At 39.3% G+C, this 19843-nt stretch overlaps 1 long non-coding RNA gene across 4 annotated transcripts in view; it reads right to left on the reverse strand.

Annotated features, from left to right (window-relative positions):
* LOC112996728 (uncharacterized) overlaps nt 1–19843 on the reverse strand; it is a 34393-nt gene that overhangs the window by 5341 nt on the left and 9209 nt on the right. The window contains exon 3 of one of the 4 annotated variants that reach the window (XR_003262527.2): nt 1846–2530. The exons of 1 other annotated variant lie outside the window; for it this stretch is intronic. This is a non-coding gene — a long non-coding RNA (uncharacterized LOC112996728). Of the gene's footprint in view, nt 1–1845; nt 2531–5976; nt 6093–13260; nt 13338–19843 lie in introns of those variants that run through there. 2 more of the 4 variants (XR_003262529.2, XR_010385173.1) reach the window with 2 other exon arrangements.

Genomic DNA, 19843 nt, shown 5'->3' on the forward strand with positions numbered 1-19843 from the left:
TCTTGTTTTAATGCTGATGCAAATGTGAACAAATTCAAAGTAGCAGTTGTGGTGGTTTTAAAGCCATTGCAGTCCTGATGAGTTGATAGCTTATATCCCTGCCACAATGGATTTTTTTTTCTTTTGTTTTAATCATTAGCACAAAATAATTTCATTCCTTTTATTGTCCTACAAAGCAACAAAGTGACAGAGCAACAAAATAAACATTTATATGATCTTCTTTACAGAGGAAGCAAAATTAGGTTTGCAAAATAAAATAAAGGAATCAATCACTTTTCATACACAAAGACTGGTTTTAAGTAATTCTTGAAGCAGGAGATGTTTTGGGATCAGAGAAGTGGCTGTAATCAAAATGCTGGAAGAAAATGGGATTCATTCAGAAAACTAAGTACGTCATTAAAAATCAATTCCTTTTCTCCACATTCAAATGGCATATTGATTATAATACTTTATCAGATCTCTTTATGGTTACATTTGCTTGAGAGGGAAAAAAAACATGTTGTGTCGTATTTACTAAAGGATTTAGCCATCTTTAGATGCAATTTGATACTCAGAAGTTTTGTGAAATGCCAAAGGAAGTTAGATACCTACTATGATATTTGCATGGGGGAGGGCAGTCATACCAATGGTTTATCTTCATTGCTCAACTCCTAACTGTAAACCTGACCCTTTGTGATGAGTTTATGGCTACCTAGCACTGCTTAAGTCACTCTTTCTTCACCATCAAGGCCTTTTCCCAGGAAAATCAGAGATCTTTCTGTTCTTACAGAGCATGTTACTAAAGATTTGCAAGTGAAAACAGGGTAACAAGCAGTTGATGGCAAAAGGTTCATTATTCAAATTCCATTTCCTGATTGCCAGCATGCTAACTTTCTTAATTTACAAGCAAGCAACTCCCTTGAGTCTTTGAGCTCATAAATTATTTTTCTTCCTTCACCTAGCAAAGCTAAACCAGCAGGTATTACTAGAGGCTTCAGAGTTCACTAGCAACATTGTGGTCTTCCTCTTTTAATGAAACAGCCTCTGAGTACCACCTGCATGTGATTCTTGATTATACTATATATCTCATCTAAGACAGACTTTGAATTGTACTTCTGAATATTTATAGGAGTGAGCCTAAATATGAATCTCATCTGACCATCCAAATGGTGATCTCTCCTCCTATATTGAATTGGAGGCAAGTTAGTATGTATAGTGTAAGTGAATAGGATTGCTCTGCTGTTTTCCATAACAAACATGTTCTTTGCATTCTCCTGTTCAGTCATCAATAATTATGGCTGATGGTACCTCCCAATAACACTAAATTCTTCTGATAACTCTCTTCTTATTTCGCTACCCACTGTAAACTGCTACAGTTTGGAAAATCTGACTAAGCTGACAGTAGTAGAGATGGGTAAGGGGGGAAGGAAAAACCTTGCTTTGAGGACAGTCCGTTTTTTTTTCAAAGGAAATTGTGGGACTGACCTTGCAGAAACACAACATATTCTCCTATTGATTTGCATTCATGGATCAAACTTAGAATACTCTTAAGCTTCCTCTAAGTGCCAATAAGTAGATTATTTGACTGCAGTTGCCTCATTGAAAAACACACCCCTTTTTCCTATCAGGAAAATTTGCGTACATCTAATTTGCAACATCTTAAAAGTAGTCTGGCTGGTTCTTCACTTCACCCTACAAGGGACTGTCCTCTGGAAAGGGGACCAGTGCAGAAGCTGCTGCAGTTGCTCTAATCCATTTAGTTCAGAGGCCTGCTGCTTTTTCTGTGCTCTTATAACCCTGTGTAGGGATGAAATGCCAGGCTGTTGCATCTCCCCCCTACTCCCCCCCCCCCCCCCCCCAGGAGGCTCAGACCAGGAACTTCCTGCTGACTTCATAATCTGTAGCATATTTTTGATACCAAGAAAAATGCAAATGCAGCAGAGCTTCCTACTGCCCTGCTTGAGAAGGAATGGCAGGCTCTGATTTTTTTTTAAGACTCAGGTGCTAACTACTGTGAAATGCTTTCCTAAGAGATACCAGTCCCCTAAGGGAAATTGTTGGGGGAGGCATTATTTTCCATCTAATCTATTAAATTTAGAAGCTAGGATGGCTGCCACCTGGGAGACCGCTGTGATTATTGACTTATGCAAGCACACTAATTTCCACTGCTATGTCAGCTGCATATTACCAAAATTGTAGACTTTTTTTTAGTATTACACTAGCACCCATGAGCCCCAGCCAAGATCAGGTTTCAGGTGTGATAAACACTACGCAGAGAAGACAGAAGTCTTTATCTGCCAAGGATGTACAGTACAAATAGGCTGTCAGGTAGCAAAGAGTAGGATCAAAAGCAAGAACAAATACAAGGCTGGTCTCAGAGCTGCTGAAATAGGGTCTGGTGCCTGGATGTGATTGTGAGCTGCCTGAAGGAGTAGGGACTGATCCTTTGTGTGGTGGGTATTCAGCACGTAATCAGAAAGAACATTTGACTTCATGTAAAATTTCAGCTGGAGACCCGAGTCATCTCCAGGCTTCTCTCACCAGGGCCAGACTGTAAAAATCAAACAGAAAAAACCCAGTAACTTTCTAGTTCTTACCAAGCAGTCATTCTCTACAAGATACAGAAATTTTGTAAGGTTCTTGATTTTTCTTTATTGCAATCAGTATTTCAAAGAAACAATGTTTGGAAAAAACTTGCTACGAAAAAGCAAGTTGATGTTAAGAACCTTTGCTTGAGTTAGGACAGTCTTCAGAAATAAAGTATTGTATTTCATGATGATCCTGGCTGTGTGCATCTGCTACTCAAATGCAGTCCCCTTTGAGACAGGATGTAGCTACTGTGGAAGGAACCAGACTTTGGAGATGCTATGTGAAATTTCTACAGTTTTCAGTCACCACAGTTTTTCAAGCTCTTGCTTCTAACTACATGTTGCTTACCAAGATGTGAAGATGCTTCAGGCATGGCTCAGTGGACAATTCATTGTGCACTGAGCCTCTGTAAAGCCAGCTTAAGGCCTGCTCAGAGCCAGCTGATGTCCCTGAGGAAACCTGCTGGTCACCATAGTATTTAGGATCTGTTGTTTTCTTTATGCATTATACTTTTGTTTATATATACCTAACTTTATACCTATACAGAGACATGTTTGTACGCAACATGAGTGCTAGCATTGACCCTGTTGCTTAGCAGTAAGTACACACGCTCTGCAGCACCATACAGCCCAAGTAGACCTCTAATGGCTGAATAATATGCTTCAGCTAAATATATCACTGTGCCATTGATTTAAATGGTCTTTGGATTGGACAGTAAGTCTTTACAATGTATTTTACTTCTCACTCCCTAGCTCTTGCTTTTTTGCATTTAATGCAGGCCTTTCCATGTTACTTTAAAAAAGTTTTATGTGTTTTAATTTTCTTTTATTACTTTGTAGCCAATTTCCAACTGCTTCACAAGACAAGTCAATGAGACAAAGCTCCTAATAAAGCTGCATTCATCAATGCCTTGTTTTACTCTCTCTCATCTCTAACTACTATCCAATCACTTGGACAACTGATGCTTCTGAGCTTGCAATTAGACCCATGCTTTCTGCTGCTGATGAAGGAAGATTAATTAAATCAATGCTTTTCAAGGCTAGAACAAATGCAGGAACATACCTAGCAATTTTCTCATTCTTTTAAACCTATAGTCTATTAATTGAAGACACCTGGCATGGAACTAACATTTTGCCCTGATAGAAGACAATAAACTGAGATTTATACACAGGAGCCTTATGGAAAGGTTTCTTTTCCTTCCCGAAATGCAAATGAAGGAATAAAACGACATGAGATCAGAGAAGTTTATAACCTCCCATCCAAACACTAAGAAAGACTTCTGCAAGGAACCTTTAACTTTTTAACTACACCTGAGAGGGAGAGCATAACACAGTAATATATTAATATCAGTATTTATCTCATAGAGTACTGAGATTGTTTTATCATTTGAAACTCCCTGTGGTGCTAGGCACTGTATGTGTCCACATGCACATTTAAGACTACATCTCAGAAAGTTTACAGTCCAAATAAACAGGACAAAAAGGATAAGAGAAAGAAGTCAGCGTGATTCTATTCTATTGTGCAGAACAGGAACTGAGTTGTGGCAAGATTTTAGATACAGAGATTGGAATTACTGCAAATCTAACTTAAGAGGCAAAAAGAGAAAAATGAGTGGTGGTGGGACAGCAGAAAAGGATCACAGGTCTGCCTGTACCTTTAATTTCCCATCCTGAGGGTGATTGGCAGGTTACCTTTGAACTGTAAGAGCTGCATTCATCTCTTGAGAGAGCTAGATGTGGTGGCTCTTCCCTTTTCCCCATGGGATTTAGGGAGAGTCTATATTCACTCTTGTATTCAGACTTTCATACAGATTAGTGAATATAAGCTAGATTCTGCCCAAGCTGACTTATCCACTGTGGACTCCATTGGAATGACTACGAGTAAAGCCAAACTCTTCTCCCTTTAACTCCCAGAGAAGACATTTCCAATTTGTTTTTGCTCTGGTGACAGTGGATTTCAAGCATCTTTGGGAAATTTGCAAGAGGGCATTTCTTTTTTGAGACTGAGAACAGCTCATGCTATTTAATACATCATGCTTCTCTGCTTCTCTAAGACAGTTTTTCTGGGGAGAAAAAGGAGGTCTGTTGATCTTTTTTACAGTCTATTTGCTTAAAGAAACATCAGAGATAACAAAAGACTAATTATTTTCCTAAGAACAAAGATCCAAACAGTGCAATTAGATTGTGATAGGTATTCTCCATTTACTAATTAGTATATATTTAAGGCTCTCTGTTCAGGATTGGTTTTTTTTCCCCACTCCCACAGGAACAACTGCTGATAGCATGCGGACTTTTTCATTTTCTGAGGCTACTCTTGTGGGTCCTGTAAGTGTCTGCTGAAGCCAAAGAGAGGAGTGTGACTTTAAAAACCTGGGTAAGAATCATCATCTTGGATGGAATTCATGTAAGTGGCATGCAGTAAATTTTCCTGTGCATCCTTGGATTTTGAAGGCCTAAATCCTACCGTTTTTCTTGTATTTTATGTCAGCTGGTGCTTCTGAAAGGCCTAGAGCCATGTATCCAGAGAAGATTTCAGCTATTGGTTTTAGATGGAAAATTCTAACAACGCTGTTAGAAGATGCATGTGTTTCTATACCGTTGCTTAGGTATGCTTATATAACCGTTGCTTAGATAACATTAGCTGAGTGGTTGCTTGGTAGGTGTCATTGTATTTTTAATGATTGTACCTGCAAAAATGTATTTATAACATTTTCTCTTCAAGTACTGGTGATTAATTACCTGTACTAAGGTACAGGTAAGGAACTGCAGATACTTTTCAATGTTTTAAGTATCTTATAAACAACACAAGAAATTACATATACTGCAAAACACTTGTAAGATACTATTTCCCAAAAGCATCACAATTGTACAAATATTCATTAACATGGTCTTTCAGCACTAGCTGTCTCTTCATTGTCAGTCTTTTAGATAGTATGGGTGCAATTTGCATAGTTCTGTGTGATTATATCCATTGCTAATGCCTCTCCCTTCGTTGGCTTGTCAGGGTCAGCCAGGGCTGCGTTGCAGGAGAACTGGAATAGCTTTGGTTGTAAAATGTGCAAACTCTCTGTTGGTGTCTGTTGTCCATCCATACCTTGCATGTGGCAGTGACTGGCTCCAAACTCCACTTGATGGTAGCCTGCATGCAGTGTCTGGTGAACTAGGCAGATCTGCATGACAGATTTGGCATTAATTTCCTCTCTTTTTGGAACAGATGAGACAATAAACATATTTGTCAATATAAACTGTTGCATTTTCAGAGACATTGGTGGAATGTGGCTCCCTGCAATTTCTAAAGATTTGTTGAAATCCTCCCTACTTGTTCCACATTTAGGAAAAGTCTGCATAAGATTTAGAGCTCCTCTTTTTGCAGGCAAAGCTGCAAGTAGAAAAAAACCCCTAAGCCAAACAGTGTTCTGCATATGTGGAATCCAAGGCAACATGCTATTTTATTGCTGTCAGCAATCTTCTCTGGTCTGTGTTCCAACTTCCTGATACAATAAGCAAGATATAATAGTGCTGAACCTAAGGCAGAGCACAAAGATAACTGTTTTCAGCTGTGATTTTTACTGATTTGTACCTATGTTTTAACATAGAGACATGGAGATTGCTGGTAAAATAGTACATGCATCTGTCTTTTTCTGTGATGATTTGAGGTACTCAGGTGCCTCACAGTGATTGTTGATTAGCTTGAAGCAGAGGGGTTCCCCACATCTTAGTTAATTGAAGCACACATCAAGTGGACATGATTCATAAATGGGTAATTTATAAATAAGACTGCAATGAAAAGATCTTGGCAGAAGTCACCACTAGAATTGCTAATGTGTATCAGCACTCATCCAAGTGGGATGTGCGGACATGCATCAAAACGTGCATGGACATGCATCAAAAATTCTCTAGCGTCATGAAAATAAGAGCAGTGGTAGCAGATGGATAAACACAAGTAATACAATGGCATCCAATTTTCAGTTTGGTGACAATCTTGGAAAATTTACTAATGTATCAAAAGTCTCTGGTAATTCATAGAAGTCGACTTGTAGGTATTGCCAGATATTGCCACCTTAAAAGGCAACTGGCTCAGGGACTGTAAGCAGGAAGAATGAGCAGAGAGAAAGGCTTAAGACTGATGCTGTCTGATTTTGGTCATTTTTGTCTCTGAGGCTTTAATAAACTACTTGTACACCAAGATAACTCCATTCTCCAATTGTTTGCCTCACCTGTATAACTTACAGTCTCTCCAAGGACTAAAAGTGCCTCTTAGTGTGTGTATATGCATTTTTTATCATTGTAAGGCCTGCACCTTGAAGCCTGCTTAGCACTACTGCATTCTAAATATAGACATGACAAAATGCATCAGTGTTGTAAACCATCATTATCTGTAAGTAAAACGTTTTCCAATCCACAGATGAAAGAGTCTTTAAGTGCAAAGTATTGCTATTACTGGAAGTTACTTCTTGTTGGGTTTTATTGGATTTTAAAAAGTAATTTTAAATATCTTCTCCATTTTTCTGGCTAATGTTTCACAGGGTATACCTAGGCACAGAGATAAAATGCATAGTTACTGTTGCCACGGTTTGTGATTTATAAAATAGTAACATACTATTCAGTGTTTTCCTTAAAAAGCCTTCTCCTGGAATCATGCACTACTCATGTGAAATACTGAATTTTCTTTTAAAACTACACTAATATTCACAGTTGAATAGAGAAAAACATGCTGATCTATTAAAAATACCAGTTATGTGTGGTTCGCAAGAGCTTTCTGAAAGACTTTTCTAGTGGGGAAGCAGAGGCAAAACAATGTTCTCAGGAATGCTGTGTAAGTCACTAAATACTTTGGATTTCCCTACTTGTGAGCTGGAAGTGTTGATCCTGATGATAGCTTCCTGTGTGTTTTGTCTTTTTGCTTTCCTATAGAAGGAGACTGGAGTGATCCTATGATCTTACCTGGAAGAAGGGGGAAGTAGACCTATCTATTTGCTGTAAGAACAGGATTCTTTAGCATCTTACTGCTAGTAAGAACAGCCAAAAGTTTGAGTGTGCCATTTAGGGATGCAACTGAACATATGGGCACCATAATCAAAACAAACTCAGTCTGTATCTATAAAAGTTTAGCCATATTTGCATGTTGACTAGGAAACAAGACTTTGTAATTGTAATAGGAACTGACAGGCTAGATTGTCCATCTTCAGCAAAATTGCCAAAGGCGTTGCTCTGATTTAAATACACTGTTTACTCGATATGGGGGAGAATGTGAACAAAGGGATGTGTTGTTTATTCAGGATCTGATTGTGCATTCATTCCATATGTTGAATTCCACTCAATCCAGCTGAATCCAACCTGTTACAAGTGAACCCTTTGCAACTGCTTTTGCTCACTGAGGTGGAGTTTATGAAAGCAAATAAAATACATTTGCATTAAAATCAATAGAAGTTGAATGTAATGAAACAAATTAGACATCTGCAAACATTTCAACTTTGGTGAACAAGGTCTTTTACCCTGGAAAACGGGAGTCCTCAGTCTGTGCTACTGTAAATGACCATTCCACTCCAACATGCATAATCTCAGGTTATCCTTAGCACTTACAGCAAGGTAGCATTGCTGGTAATGCACAAATGTACCTCTGTGAGAAAGGATTTGACTTTGGCTGCCCATGTTACATCTCCTCTGTAGTCCATAGGGAAGTTTGGGCTTTAGAGCTGCCAGTCCAGCATGAAATTCACATTAAAACACATATACTTCACAGATCCGAGAGCCAAGGGGTATTAGCCTTATAATTTGGCGGGTTAGACTCACACTAGAGTTTAATGGCAATTTAAATCTTTCTCTTGCTCTGATGCAGAAATATTAACACTTTGATCAAGGCCCTTCAGTCTTTCAGTTCTTTATCAAGCATAGTGCAGAGATGATTCTGTCTTAATGAACCAGGGGACCCAACTGTTTAAGACATCAAAACTAGGCAAATTTTCTTTTTCTTTTCTTTTTTTAAACCCTCTAGTCTGCAGTTCAAACCTTCCCCTTTCATACTTTTTCACAGCTCTTGTTACGAATGAATAAAGCAACTAGGGATATTGTGTTTGTAAGGCTAACAGTAATTAATGCATTGGTTAAAAATACAAAATTATGCACTTAGAGCAAAGACAAAACTCAAACCCTTTTCTGCAGGAAACTGTTTCCTAGGAGGTTTCCTTCTGTGACAAAAATATTTACTTGCAATCAGAAAAAATTTCTTTCTAGTAGCAGAACAAAAAATCGTTTTCTCTGCAGCCTAATGGGCAGAGGCATAAGTTTTCAATAAACATATGGAAGGATATTTTTTTGCAGTCAGATCATACCAATTGGTACTCAGAAGCCTTACAATGCATATAAATCTCCATTTTCTTTCTTTTTTTTTTTCTAACTGAGGCAAATTTTCTGTCTGTGTCCTCTAAAGTCCTAGCAGTTTCACTGAGTCTTTTCATGATCATTTAAGCTGTGCAAGTGTTTTCGGCATCTGAGCTTTAATTAAGATGGAGTTTCCCTATTCAGTTGAATTTCATCTTTCACTGTTCTAGTAATTTGGCAATAGGCAGTCCTTTCATTTGCAGTTTTCTTGGTGTGATCTTCGAGGAAGGTAATCTGTTGTTATCTTTCAAAGTCAGTTGCCTTCACATGATTCCCTTGCCTCTACTGTAGAGCCCCATCATGAAAACAGGTTCCTCGGTTACATCTTTGAGATCCAATTGTCTTCCATGCTGTAGGTATGAAATTGAGTGTTTTTTTCACAGGCATTTTTAAAGGTGTGATCCTTGGTCAACGGCCTTGTAGAGAAGATTGCACCAGTTTGAAAGCTGGATCAGCGTCATAAAATACGAGGATACTAGCTGCTTTGTAAATACAGAACAGAATGATGGCTTATGCCTTAAAGACATAGCAGTCTGCCCATCTCCTAGCAAACAGACAATGGAATATGGCTGGCCCACTATCGCTAAATCTTTTAGCCTCTGACGGACTGTGGTGCCTGCATGCAAACTTCTAACCAGTGATCACCAGTTTGAGAAGATACTGGGATCGGTAGATGGGAGCCTGCAGTACTTTTCCATCCTCATTCCTTTTTATTCAGAACACGGCATCGTTATTGGCAATGAAGTTTTTATACTTTACAGTTAGCACAGCCAGGTCATGATGTGTTATAAATCTTTGACAAGTCAAGCACAACTTCTTGGTGGGTACAGTATACGCTTGGCCCCATTAAGAATAATAGCATGAATAACCATAAGCCATTAATTTTGACGAGATCAGGCCCATATCACCTTAAAAAGAGTGCACTGATACCATGGGAAACATTTGGCTTTTTCGACTGTTCACTCCCTTAATGAATAAAAATATGAAAGTAGTTGCAGTTTGCCTGACAGACAAGTACCCAGAGCCCACAGGAAAGTTCCTCCTGCCAGCATGTGCAAGGGGAAAGCTCTGAGAAATTGTTGCCTTAGATGAGAGATGTTCTAATGTGTAAAGAGGCACTAAATGCACCATGCCTGTCTGACCCAGGGGTCTGGGAAAGGCCTTTTGGAGGGTGAGCAGTTTTATTTCCTGAAAATGCAATAATATGGAATAAAAAGCCCTGATTTCTCATTTGTGATCAGTCAGAGATAAATCCATCAAGATTCCCAAATTCATGGAAATCTTATCTGATGGAGATCCAGTCGGGAAGAGGGTAATACCCACTGTCCAGCACCCTAAGATCTTGTAACTACCACTTTGTGTGCATCTCCCTTATTAGCACCCCACTCATTTATTTTTTCTTCCAAAAGAAAGGAGTGCAAAAATATAAGAAAAGGTGGAGGGCAGGAGGAGAGCTGCTGTTCAGAGTCCCACATGTAGACAGCCTTCTTTGTAAGGCTACCGTTATTGTTGCTGCTGCTGTCGTTTAAAGCAAGGCATTTATTTGTTTAAAAGCAGCATCTTTCCTCATTATGTTAAGTATCTGTGTAAGGCTGTTGCATGCTCACTGGATAGAGTGAAAGTATCAGAGTAAACATTGTTTGCCAGCACCAAAGGAAATGATGTGCAGTTACGAGTTTTTCTCATCTCTCTTGTTTCCAGTGCTCCTCTGGGATCTGCAATGGAAATGAGGAGGGCAGGAATGGCAAAAATGTATGTATTGTGTAATGGTAGTGGAGCCTTAATGCTTGATTTAGAGGTTGATAGACATTACTGTAATAGTTGTATGCATGCCTCTTTCTATCATAGGGGATAAAACCAGTGGACTGGTGATGTGTGACCACATTCCACTGGGCTGGGCTTTTTTTGGAGGAGTCCTTTTTTATTTGTGTGCAAACATCTGTATTTTTGTGTCTTGTACTGGGAAGCAAAGCAGAAGCCCTTGACACCTTCTTTTAAAGAAGGTCGGTCGTGACTGTAGATAGTTTTCAAACCATCTGTTCTTATGATTGTTAGGAAGGACTCGAGAATACATTAGCCACTAATGTGAAAGTAAGCAGGAGGCATACTGTGTGCCTGCTTTTTTTTGTTCTTGTTTTTGTTTCTGTGTAAGATAAAGCCGTAACTGATGACTCATTCATTGTATGTTTTTCCATGAACAGAGTTTCCCATGATTAAAGAGCCATGATTAAGAAAAGAGAGAAAGGATAAAAAGGTCTTAACCTGTTTAATTACTTCGTAATGAGTGTGTGGTTTCTGGGTTTTGGTATTTATTTTTGTAATTCTTAGGTATGAATTCAGCAGTAGTGATAATCCCAAGTGGAGTCCTTCCACTTACTTTGTTTCTGTGGTCCACTGCTCAGTTCTTATTTTATGCCAAAAATATATTGGGTTTCTAGGTAGTTTTCTGTTCAAGTATTTGGCAGGCCAAAAACAGCTGATCTCTGAGATCAGACAGAAGTCGGCACCTTCACTCTAGCATGGCTATAATCCAAGCGTTTCAATAGGTAATTTCCACTAATTCACAGAACTGTACTGTTAATTACCTGAAAGATTTACTTACAGCTACCCCTTTGATAATGTTCTTAATGCCTGTATTAACTAAGTTGCTTCTAGATTGTAATTCTCAGTCATTCAGTGAGGTTAATATGATGTAGCTGATGTCTACTGCATGCCCAAAACACACCATACCATACAGAGCACGGTGTCTCCCAGCTGGCCTGATGGTCAGGAAAAGGGAATAGTTTAAACATTGTCAGGTTAGTTGAAGCCATAAAGTCGCTCTAAGTTGAGATGGAAAAGTCCAACAGCACATCTCTTTACAGAGGGAAGTGAGGGGTCTGCTAACTACTGTTAAACAGCTTATATGTCTCCTCCTGCAGCTCTGCTCTCTGTAGCCTCTATCTTCCCGACTTCAATCTCATTTTCTCCTATCCTCTTCTTTGTTTATCAGAGGCTGAGGACTATGATAAGCAACTACTTTTTTTGCCCATTCCTTGGGAACTCTTGCTTCCGTTCTTAATTTTTCCATTAAACTAATAACTCAGCTGGGTCAGAGCATCATTATAGGACAAAAATTCCCATATTCCACCTTGTGTGTAATAGATACCTTCATGCCTCTACAGCCTTGTACAGACAAATGCAGAGGAGTTAAGCAAGTAATAAAATTCAGTATGGACACTGTCTGTCAGACAGGCTTTCCTAGGGTCCCCTGAATTGGGGTTGACAACTTATGAAAAATATAAGTCTTCCTCCTGGTTGCAAATAACTGTAGCCATTTTCCTCACCAGCATTCAGAAATGACCAACAATTCACCTCTCAGTGGGACGAAACTTTGACACAGAATCAAATGACTTGCCACCTTTTATAAAAGAGCCTTCTGCAAGGTGTCAGCTGAAGACAGAGTTAGCTGTTCTTGCAGCACAGGAGAGGACACTGTAGTATGAAATTCCAACAGCCACAAAGCAACATGCTTCCATGTACTTGCTGACATGAAAGAAATTAGAACAGGTATGCCCTCTCTCTTTGTTGACTATGTCAGGCAGTCTGTCACCAGGGCAATTTCACAGTCAATTTCAGTAATTGCTTGGCATAATTTCTGTCAGGTAAAGAGCAGGAAGATTGTTGTGCTTCATCAGAAGACTGGATCTTCAGCAGCTATTCATCTTGAGAACTATTTGACACCACTATATAAAATGTAGTCCAATTTGTTCCTTTCTCCCATAGGACAGCTGTCCACATACTTCTCTCTACCCAGTACGAGAGGCACACCAGAAGAAAACTAAAATTCAATTATTTGGTAGTTTCCCAGCTGCACGCTTCCTTTTTAAATTAGTAAAGATTGCACCTCGTCCATGGCAAGCAGGTGGTTACTGCTCCAAGGAGCTCACGGTCTGTGCTTGGGGCATGTTGAAATAGACAAGGGAGAGAGAACTGGGAATACAGCACTGGTGACTTTTTCCCGCTCTGATTACCACTGTCAGGCATACAGATCTTTTCTTCTTCTCTACAGTATAGCCCTTAGTTAAAGCTGCTAATCATCTTAAACTGACCAGGCCTTCATGATTTATTTCTGTGGAAAATACCAGGCAAGTAGACTCTAGACCCACTTGTTTAGATGTAAATGCCTACTTGCCAGATTGTGTTACTGGTTAAAATGGAAAGCCACAACACAGCTAAAGCCAGGCATATACAACTGTCAAAAAAATAAAGGGTAAAAGCTGATCTGGACTCATCAATAACCTGACACACATCTTTGCCCATGCTCTGAGCTGAGAAAACACAATAGTGATCAGCACGCAGGTCAGGATTTCACCGAGCTGTCCAAGGAGAATTTACTCTAGCTTCTTCCTGACAAGAGACAGAGGTATAAAAAACAATACAGTGACTTCTGTTCAAGCAGTAGCTGTGTAAAATATTGTTCATAAGAGCTATAAAGGTTACCTCAGCAGAGAAATAATGTCTGCAGCTTTTGGCTTTATATTCCTTTAGGCAATCCATTTGTGAGTTTGTTGAAGGCAAGGAGAAAGATCTAGTGACTGGCAAGGGGATATGCAACACCCCAGCTTCAGTCCCTTTCAGTTAGGATCTTGAAGTCAGATTGAGTTTTTCCATTGGTTTAAATAGCCTCAGCAATTGCATCTAGTTTACAGGTTTGTAAAATGATTAGAAGACATCTAGCATTGTATTATAATATGTAGCAAGCACTAACTACCTTTAAGTGGTCAAATCACACTGATAACAGGGGTTTTTTTCCCCTCTCTATTCAATGTGCTTCACATAGAGGCCACAAAACAGCTGTGGGAAAGTAGCAAGCATTAATGCTTTCCACCAGATGAACAAATTGAGGAATGCTGAGGGATTAAGCAACTATCATGAGATCTGACAATCCCATATCTCACTTCTGGCTGTCACTGAACGGTTAAGAGAAGATAAAGCCTGAAACATTTTACGATAGAATAACCTGATCATAGGGAAAGTTGCCTAGTGCAGTTTACTTTATGGTGATTATTTCTCAGTCATTACTATAGAAGTTCAGGAAATCTTGACAAGAACCAAATCCCTCTGCTCTATTCAGACCATGAATCCTGTCTCATATTTATAAATTACACAAATGGCTCTAAATTCCAGGATTCATAAGGGCACCCAATATTCTGTGTAGATTGGCTACTTCCACCTCCTTAAATAAGTACAGTTCCAAAACTCTAAGCAAGTGCTGGAAAATGAGGCTGGTGAATAACTGACATAACAAACAAGATTTTTATTTAGTTTGGAGTTTGTTAGGTTACATTTGCATAGCTACAATGTCAGATTCATTATTCATGAGCATAAACTACAGTGGACCCCCCCCCCCCACCATCCCCTACTTGCACAGACATTTGCAAACACTGGCTCCCAGATTCCCAAGATTAGACATCTTTCTTCCTGCTTTCAGCAATTTCTCTTTAAAAGGAGCACAGCAGAGTGACAGCCTGATTTTTTATTCATGTGCGGGTCTTTTCAAGGCATATTATTTACCACAGTACCTAAAAATCAGGCTTGTAGGTTGGGGGGAGAAATGACTCAAGCAAATTGTCTTTAAGAGCGGCTGGTGTTAGCGGGGAACGCATGTGACCCTCCCGTGGTCCTTTCCTCTCTCTCCAGAGCTAGGGTAGTTCAAGCCTGTCATCTCCCATCACAGGCAGTTCCTCTCTTGTCATGTGACGTACACGTGCACCAGGTGATGGGGAAAGGCCAGGGTTCCCAAGGGAAGATTGCACCTGGGAGTGGGCTACTGCCACGAACAACGCATCCAGCCTAGAGCTTGTTTCTAGGCTGCCCTTGGGCTCCTTAAATCAGTTTGGCAGCAAGTGTGAAACAGCCTGGGGTTGGACAGATTGGTGTGTGTGTGTGCATGTGTGTCTGTCCTAAGGAGGGTGACAGAGTACCCATCACATTGAAGATGTTGCCGTGGGAAGGGAGGGAAGTAGACAGCCATTTGGAAGACAGACTTACAATTCTAAAAGATCTTGTTAACTGGAGAAATTGTCTGGAGTTAATAGGATAAAGGCAAGTTGGGGCAGAAATACCAAATGGGGAAAATATCTGGCTACACAGAGTTACTACATAGAGGAATTAGAGGGTAACAGTGCAGCGTATAGAATAAGCCAACAGTGTGATGCTTTTGCACCAAAAAAAAAAAAAAAAGGAAAAATGCAAACTGGTATTAAGCAGTATGTTGTATGTAAGACATAGGAGGTCATTATTCTGCTAAGTACTGATGGGGCCTCATTGCTTCCCAGTCACCACAAGTTAAGATGTAAACAGACTGGGAAGTGTACAGAAGTGAAAGGCAGAACTGCTGTAGAAAAGAGAAGGCTGTGAGACTGCAGCGTGAGGACGTGGCACATTTTGAAATATCTCAGCGTATTACAAAGAGCTGACAATCAGATATGCCTCTTAGTCACTGAGGCAAAAAAGTTCTTGGCTTAATTTGCAGTTAGGGAAGTTTAATTACTATTTTACTACAGGGAAGAGATGCAGATCTCTTTCATGGAAACCTTTGACAATGACCTATCAAGGATGGCCAATACAGGACTGAGCCTTCCTTAGAGCAGGAAGAAAGACTAAATGATATTGGGATTCTGATCATAAATAAGAAGGAGGAAAGAGTGTCTGAACATCTCCCTCTATCAGTATGTGCTCTTCAACAGGGAAATAAAAGATATTTTTGATGAAGCCCTGCATTGTTTTGTGACATTAGCATTTTTAGCACCAGGAGGGTGTGATCAGAAGCCATTCTGAGAAGCACTGCCAGTCAGTGATTTATTCTCTGTGTGAGACTCTCTCCTTCTCTCATACAAAGAAAAAAAAAAACCTAATCAACACAAATGAAACCAAGAGAAGTAATTAAACATCTAAAAAATGGTAGAGATTGCATTTAGCATATGACAGGCACAAAAGAAACACCCTGAAAGGGAGCATTTCTAGTAGGCAAAAGCGAGACTTTGAAAGGATGCTAATTGCTAGGTATCTTGACCTTTAGTTGTTATACAGCTGAGAATACAGACTGTAAAATTACAGCCCCATTTCTCTCTGCTCCATTACCTTTCTATGTCACTTCAGAACTTACTGACCAGAGACTAGGGATGGGAAAGACAGCGCTTGCCTTGCAGCCAAGGGATTGGGCCTCAAGAAGGCATAGTCTTAGCACTGTAGTCTTCCCCACTCAGTTCAGGACCTAGCCCTATCTCGTGCCCTATGCATGAGTCTCATTCATTGAGACTTCACTCACTCGAAAACTCTGCACAGCATCAGACATAAGTGAGTTCAGACGATACAGTGGTAGAGCCTTAGGACTGAGTTATTTCATATGCAACACTCTCAGGTTTGCTCTTACTTTTGGCCAGTTGCAGCCACTCTGAGCTTCCACATGCCTGCAGAGCTCTTAATTTTACAGGAGTGTTTAGAGGTAAAACTCAGCTTCTTTGAAGCATACAGACTGATGGCCACTAAAATTATTTGTGTGAATGAAAAACTCTCTTCTGTTATTGTTTTAATCAAAGAAAATATATTCTGAAGAGATATGTGGTCATTTGTTACATACAGAAACTTACACTAAAGCCTTTTTCTGCTCCAGCAGCAGAAACATAATTCTAGCAGCAGAAGCATAATTCCAGCATTGGCTTCTTCTTTGGCAAGTTAGCCGGAGTATTTCCACTGTATTTTATCCAGATTTATGTCCTGTTGCTGTCCTCTGCTGACCCACCACTTTCCTTTTCTGCTCTTGTGGTATGTAAGTGCCATCTGGTGGCAACTTGTAGGAAAGAAAGTATGTTTAAAATAACTTTTGCCAAGAAAGACTGTGTTAAAAGAAAGGGATTGGAGGACTGGTCATCTGAAACCTCTCCATTTTCTGGAGACTGGCCTCCATCAGAGATGTTGTGTGCATGATGGGCCATCTGAATAACCAAAGCATCTGCACAAAATCTCCAGGGCCCCACGTTTTATCTTCTGTTGGAATTGTTAGTTCATTACCAGTATGAGTGCTGGTAAATATTTGTCAGGAGGTTTTCTGATGAAAGTAACAGTTTCTCTCTATTTAGGGTTAGGGTTAGTTATTCTGACATCTTATTGTAAAAATTGAAAACTAACACAACCTGCAAGTTCTGTTTTTTAAAACTGCTCCTTTGTCTTTGTTCTCAATTGTATTTTCCCATTACCTGAACTTTTTCCCCTTCCTTTCCTAATTTTTCTACTTAACATCCTATTTTTTCTCAGTGGTCAAATGAATTAAAGAGAAAGAGAAACAATCAAAACTGGAAATCAAAAGTCAAAAGCCAGAAAGTGTTCTTGTATGTTCTGTCTCTGAAATTTTTTTATGTTTCCTGATACAGGGAGAAAGAGAGGAAAGAAGTATTTGGGGGTTTATTTATTTTTTTGTATAATATCTTTAGCAAATACTGATCAAAATGCTGTAATACTTCAGATCAACATGAGGTGTGTAGGTTTTTTTTTGAGGAGGGTGTTAATGCATAGAGAGAGTTGAATGCTAGCACAGAAGTATGAACAGGCATCTATGAAAACACTGATAGAAAAAGAGAAAAATGCATCAGATTATTATTCACTTGGTATTGAATGGGATTACAAGGAGAAGGGACATGCTGAGACAATGATTTCATAAGGCTGTACTTCACCCCCATGTAAAGGAACAGTGCAAGGCCATGCATCACTTATGCCTTATTTATAGGTCTTAAATAAGACTTCAGTAGAACATAGCTCTTGTGCTGACCCTTTGCAGATGGGTGAATTGCACCCTAAAGCAAATATAGGAAACTTGTATTATTCATCAGCTTCTGTTAATAGGGTTATTGCAGGCTGATACGTTGTCTGTCTTGACTGAATAGCACACGCTGGCCTCCATGACTTATGCCTGCATAATTATACTGTAAATTCTGTCCTGCTGTGTCTGTCTAATTACATTTTTAAATAAGAAAAAAATTATATACATATATATACATAGGGCTTTTTTCCCAAAGATTTCAAGGCCAAATTTTGAAGTAGTCAGGATTAGGGTTGGTTGGAAAACAAGAAAACAAGCTTTGCATTAGCAACAGAAAAAACTTGTGATTTGTATGGGTTTTTTTCTGTTTCACAACAATTAAATCAGGCATTACTCCTGTCTTTTAACAGGGGGAAGACTGTTTTATTAAAGACATTTCAGCTGGGATGAAACAGGCTCACTATCAGGGTGAAATCAGTCTGTGTAGTCTGCTTGGTGCACCTTATCCTAGTCACATAGATATCCATTCTGGAAAGGAGAAAGAGATTTGAGTCTCCAAATCCATTCTGGAAAGGAGAAACAGATTTGAGTCTCCAAACAGGCATTTTCAAGGAGCATTTGGTCGCGTGTTTTTGATGGGTTAAGCTAAAAGGAAGCTAGCCGTAAGCAGTGCTGGAAAGAGGTTCTTGTGAGATCTTCAAAGACCAGTTTTAGAATCTGCTTGGCTTTATATTTTCATTGATGACTTTAGTCACAAAAATGGTAATGGAGATCCGGCTAACAATAAAAATAAAACTCAGGAGAAACTGTGAGTGCAGAGGAATAGCCTTACAAACTTGAGTATGATAGCAGGGCTAAAAATTTAATAGTTCTAATGCTGGCTGTTTTTGCAATAAATTTCAGCAGCAGCTGGACATGACTGAAAAGGAAAAAAGACCTGTGTATGGATGACAGGATAATGCAAGAACTATGGGAATGATCAGAGAATGGAGTTTCTGTATTAACAGAGGGAGAGCTTGGCTTGTGTAGTTTGCCTGAATGAATGCTGAGAAACCATACAGTTGCTTTTTGTAAGGACAACAGGCAGTGGACACTGAGGAAGGAAAGCCATTGAATCTGAAGGACAAAGCTGGCACCAGAACGAATCGGTGTGAACTGGCTATGAATAAATGAAGGCTGGAAATTAGAAAAAGGTTCCTAGCCATTACAGCAGTGAAGGATATGACCGTCTGGGATAGCAAGGATTGGTCTTGCTGTCCCACAAGGCCCTTTCTAGACCAGTTCCTAATTTAACTTGGTACCTCAAGTTTTCTAGGACATGTAATTTTCTCTTTTAATTAAATGTAGAGCATTACCCTTCAAGCATTGTTCCCTTATAATCAAAATAAAAGGACAATATTTACTCATTCTTACAGAAACGTCTTTTGTTAGACATGTTAAACCTATATAATATTCTCACTGGGTCATTAATCTGGGAAATTTTCATATGAATGTTAATACTCTACTTTGTTCCCAGTGAGATCCTGCAGCTAAATTAGCTGTTTTACTTTCTTTAACTTGGGCATTTAAAGTCATGGAGTTTAATTTCCCTGAGAATTAATGAGCCCTGGTTAAAGAGATTACCACAAAGGTCTAGGGACCCAAATTGATTCTAATCTATTTATTCTATACCTGCTTGGAGTGAAGAACAGCATTAAACAAGGTTTTTGTGTCCCTGCCTATCTGTGTTAACATATTTTTATTACGTACTGTCATCTATACTCTGGTCTCAAACCTGATTCCTATAAGTTGAGTGTTCACCTTCACACTTCGCACATCCTGTGGTGTGCTTTCTCTGCTGTCCATGTTTATGATTTAAGTACCAATAACATGTAGCCAATTGCAGCTAAGCAACCCTGTAACCATGGAATCTTTGGTACAGACTGGAGCTAAAAATTAAAGTTTGGCGGCTTTATGCAGATCAATAATAAGGGACTAACAGAGTCTAATTTGATTGCACTTGCCGCTTCCTTTGCCTTGTCTGATCATCCTGAAGCAGCAAATGTGAAAATAAGCTTTCTTATACTTCAGATTCTCCTGCACGTGGGTTTTCCTT

Source organism: Dromaius novaehollandiae, chromosome 26 (genome assembly GCF_036370855.1).
Source record: "Dromaius novaehollandiae isolate bDroNov1 chromosome 26, bDroNov1.hap1, whole genome shotgun sequence".
Taxonomy (NCBI): domain Eukaryota; kingdom Metazoa; phylum Chordata; class Aves; order Casuariiformes; family Dromaiidae; genus Dromaius; species Dromaius novaehollandiae.